This window comes from Salvelinus sp. IW2-2015, unplaced genomic scaffold (genome assembly GCF_002910315.2).
Source record: "Salvelinus sp. IW2-2015 unplaced genomic scaffold, ASM291031v2 Un_scaffold2302, whole genome shotgun sequence".
Taxonomy (NCBI): domain Eukaryota; kingdom Metazoa; phylum Chordata; class Actinopteri; order Salmoniformes; family Salmonidae; genus Salvelinus; species Salvelinus sp. IW2-2015.
In genome coordinates this window covers 125,424-130,646 of record NW_019943628.1, presented here as the reverse complement: position 1 = coordinate 130,646, position 5,223 = coordinate 125,424, and positions in this window count along the sequence as shown.

Below are 5,223 nucleotides of genomic sequence, written 5' to 3'. Positions count from 1 at the left end.
CAGACTGGGGTACAGACTGGGGTACAGACTGAGGTACAGACTGGGGTACAGACTGGGGTACAGACTGGGGTACAGACTGAGTGGACAGACTGGGGTACAGACTGGTGTACAGACTGGGGTACAGACTGGTGTACAGACTGGTGTACAGACTGGGGTACAGACTGAGTGGACAGACTGAGTGGACAGACTGAGTGGACAGACTGGGGTACAGACTGGGGTACAGACTGAGGTACAGACTGAGTGTACAGACTGAGTGTACAGACTGAGTGTACAGACTGGGGTACAGACTCGGGTACAGATTGAGTGGACAAAACATTAGGAACACCTGCTCTTTCCATGACATAGACTGACCAGGTTGAATCCAGGTGAAAGCTTTGACCACTTATTTATGTCATTGGTAAATCCACTTCAATCAGTGTAGATGAAGGGTAGGAGAAAGTTTAAAGAAGGATTCTTAAGCCTTGGGATTGTGTATGTATGCCATTCAGACAGTGAATGGGCAAGACAAACTATTTAAAGTGCCTTTGAACGGGGTATGGTAGGATGTGCCAGACGCACAGGTTTTGTGTCAAGAGCTCTAACGCTGATGGGTTTTTCACACTTAACAGTTTCCCGTGTGTATCAAGAATGGTTCACCACCCAAAAGGACATCCAGACAACTACACTCAACTGTGGGAAGCATTGGAGTCAACATGGGCGAACATCCCTGTGGAACGCTTTGTCACATTGTAGAGTCAATGCCCAGACGATTTGAGGCTGTTCTGATGGCAAAAGGGGGTGGTTAAACTCAATATTAGGAGAAGTAAATGAATGGCTCCAACGGTGTAGTATCTACTACACTTTCTTTCAGGACAAACTGGATCACTCTGAGTTCCAATGCGGCAATTGTTCGCATGCCGAGGATTATAGGCTTGAGGTGGCTTCCTTGATCACGCAGGTCGCCAGCCTTCGTAAGAAACTGGTGAAAACGCAGAGTGGAATTTTTACCTCATCTACGCCGGTGGATGGATGGCGTTCGCGCTTGTTGGATGAATCTCCGCTTTGTTGTTTGTCTTTATCCGACTGGCCGGTGTTGCCCGGAGTTCGTTTGCCAGGTAGCTATCTCCTGCATCTCTTCCCCCATCTGATACCGGCAATCAACGATGGTCACATGTCACGAGCCGTGGAAGCCGAAGACAGCGGCCTCCCGCAAAACAGTCTAAAATCCCAACGAGAGGCCCGGAGCAGATCCCCCCCCCCCCCCAAAAAAATAGTTTTGCCGCCCTGGAGCCTGATCTTCCTACACCTTTGTTCCTGCTGCGCCCGCTGTGCATACTCCTTCCCCTACGATTCCAAAGTCGGCAACCTTCCATCCCTGCTCTGAATCGAGTGGTGCTTCTCCATCTGTCGGAGGCCTGCAGCAGGCGCCGGGAGCTTCAGGCTCATGTTCTCCTGCCTCTCGCCTGTCCTTAAAAGGTTCTCAGAATCCTGTGAAGTGGGCGGAGTGGGCGGATTTTGGGCAGCTCCATGGTAAGAAATGTGACTGTTCCTGGTGCAAAAACAATGTCCTATCCCAAAGCTCGAGTAAAAGACAATACTAAGCTGCTCCTGAATGTTCTACGTCAGGACTGGAAATCGATTCTATCAGTTTATTTTAATGACATTATGAAGGGCAGCTCTGAACAGTTGAAACTGGATTTTAAAGAGCTGATTGACTCTCTGCTAGACACTAATAAAATACCCATCATATCTGGCCCTGTGCCCTCTCTGAATCGTGGTATTGAACACTTATATTTTTAAATTTAACCTTTATTTAACGAGGCAAGTCATTTAAGAACAAATTCTTATTTACAATGACAGCCTACCCCGGTGATTCTGGGCCAATTGTGCGCTGCCGTATGGGACTCCCAATCACAGCCAGTTGTGATACAGCCTGGAATCGAACCAGGGTCTGTAGTGACGCCTCTAGCACTAGCAGTGCCTTAGACCGCTGCACCACTCGGGAGCAGAATTATTTCTCTTCACAACTGGCTACGTGGTTATTGCAGCTCAATGGGTGTAACTTCTGTTGACAATTTCGATACCTTTTGGAAACAAAACACGTTTTAAAAGGAGGATGGGATCCACCCAAATCATTTGGGTAACAGGATCCTTTCACAGCAATATCAGGTTGCGTTGAGACAATGACTTATCAATAACCCAAGCCCAGCTCAGTTAATCCCTACCATTGTGTCGCAGAGTTGTCATAATGCTTCAGCAAATGTACATTATCCCAGGGGCGTTGGTGGACACTTTGTAAGTAACCTAATTTATGTTCCTCTAACTGCCATGAATGTGTCTGTTGATCCTACAGCTATTGTATGCAGCAATCGTGTGCCTATTGACCAAATTAATGCTGTTAGCACTGAGGCGGTGTGCCCTAGGAGGAAGTCCACTGGGTGCAGCTCACCCTGAGCTAACATAAATAACATGAGCATGTCTACTTCTGCTAATCTTCCCAGTAAAGCAATGAAAACAATCAAGCATCCCAGAAGAAAAGTGCTCAAAAAAGGCCCACATGAACATATGTAGCTTAAGAAACAAGGTTCATAAAATGAATAACTTGCTAGTAACAGATGACATTCATATTTTGACTATATCTGAAACTCACTTAGATAATACCTTTGATGATACAGTGGTAGCAATACATGGTTATAACATTTACAGAAAAGACAGAAATGCCAAAGGTGGAGGTGTTGCTGTTTATATTCAGAACCACATTCCTGTAAAGCTTAGAGAGGATCTCATGTTAAATACTGTTGAAGTAATATGGCTACAGGTTCATCTGCCTCACCTAAAGCCCACCTAAAGACCACCAAGTGCTAACAGTCAGTATCTGGACAACATGTGTGAAATGCTTGATAATGTGTGTGATATCAACAGAGGGGTTGATATTTTCTGGGTGATTTAAATATTGACTGGCTTTCATCAAGCTGCCCACTCAAGACAAAGCTACAAACTGTAACCAGTGCCTGCAACCAGGTTCAGGAGGTTAGTCAGCCTACAGTACAAGGGTACAGAAGTTAGAAACAGCACAGGAATTAAATTATCAACAGGTATTGATCACATGTTTGTAGATATGTGGTAGTGGAGTTTGGGCCTGAGGGCACACACTTAATATATTGTGAATTCTGTAATGAATGTATTGTAGATGTTTTTAAAATTGCATAACTGCCTTAATTTTGCTGGACCCCTGGAAGAGTAGCTGCTGCCTTGGCAGGAACTAATAGGGATCCATAATAAACCCCTGGAAGAGTAGCTGCTGCCTTGGCAGGAACTAATAGGGATCCATAATAAACCCCAGGAAGAGTAGCTGCTGCCTTGGTAGGAACTAATGGGGATCCATAATAAACCCCAGGAAGAGTAGCTGCTGCCTTGGTAGGAACGTAATGGGTCCATAATAACCCCAGGAAGAGTAGCTTGCTGCCTTGGTGGAGCAGTAATGGGGATCCTAATAAACCCGAGGTAAGAGTTAGCTGCTTGCCTTGGTAGGAACTAATGGGAGTCCATAATAATCCGGCCAGGAAGAGTAGCTGGTCGCTAGGTAGGAATAATGGGATGCATAGATAAACCCTGGAGAGTAGCTGCTGCCCTCGGCAGGAATAATGGGATCCATAATAAACCCTGGAGAGTAGCTGCTCATGCTTGGCAGGAACTAAGAGGGATCCATAAGTAGCCGGGAGAGGGAGTTTAAAAGTCTGCCTGCTTGGCAGGAACTAATGAGGATCCAAATAACCCAGGGAAGAGTGCTCCGCTGTTTGGTAGGAATAATGGAGACATAATGAGACTGCTTGCTGGAGGATAGGGATTAAACCCAGGAGTAAGCTGCGTGCCTTGGTAGGAAGTAATTGGAGATCCTATAACCAGGAAGAGTAGTGGCTGGCATTGGTAGGAATATGGGATAATAAGGTTAGGCTGTTAGGCGGATAATGACCTACCAGGAAGAGTAGCTGCTGCTGGCAGGAACTAGGGGACCAAATACACCTCGCCACCGGGAGCAAAGTACACCCCATAAAACTACGGTGCGTGCTTGCCTTTGGCAGGAACTATGGGGATCCATAATAAACCCAGGAAGAGTAGCTGCTGCCTTGGCAGGAACTAATGGGGATCCATAATAAACCCCGAGGAAGAGTGCTGCCTTGGCAAGGAACTAATGGGGATCCATAATAAACCCAGGAAGAGTAGCTGCTGCCTTGGCAGGACTCAATGGGGATCCATAATAAACCCCAGAAGAGTAGCTTGCTGCCTTGGTAGGAAACTATGGGATCCATAATAAACCCAGGAAGAGTAGCTGCTGCCTTGCCAGGAAAACTAATGGGGATCCATAACCCAGGAAGAGTAGCTGCTGCCTTGCCAGGAACAATAATCGGGATCCATAATAAACCCAGGCAAGGAGTAGCTGCTGCCTTGGCAGGAACTAATGGGGATCATAATAAACCCCAGGAAGAGTAGCTGCTGCTTGGCAGGAACTAATGGGGACTCATAATAAACCCCAGGAGAGTAGCTGCTGCTCAGGCAGGAACTAATGGGGATCCATAATAAACCAGGAAGAGTAGCGCTGCTTGCAGGAAATAATGGGGATCCATAATAACCCCAGGAAGAGTAGCTGCTGACCTTGGCAGGAACTAATGGGCATCCATATAACCCCAGGAGAGTAGGCTTGCTGGCCTTGGCAGGAACTAATGGGGATCCATAAAAACCCAGGAAGAGTAGCTGCTGCCCTTGGCAGGAAATAATGGGGATCCATAATAAACAGGAAGAGTAGCTGCTGCCTTGACAGGATACACTAAAATGGAAATGCCATGAATATAAATTATTCAAAATGAGGAATGGCGTTACGTAATATTTGTCATCAGTCAGTGTATGTGTACTGTATGTATCAGTGTGTGTCAATGTCACAGGTGTGGCTAACTGTATGATCATATGAACACCCCCCATCCCCCCCCCCTGTTTTTGTGTGGCCGCCACAGGAACAGGAAGTGATGCAGTCCAGAGGCATGGTGGAGCTATGTGCAGACTTGTTGGTGAGGCACATGTTGATGGAGTTTGTGTAGATTGATGGTCAATGAGGAAATGGAAATGGACACTTCCTGTACACTTTTACTTTGATGTTGGTTTGTATTAGTGATTTTAACTAGCATGGTTTTTAACATGAAAGTAAGTAAAAATGATATTCATGAAACGTTTGGTTGCTAAGAATTGAAC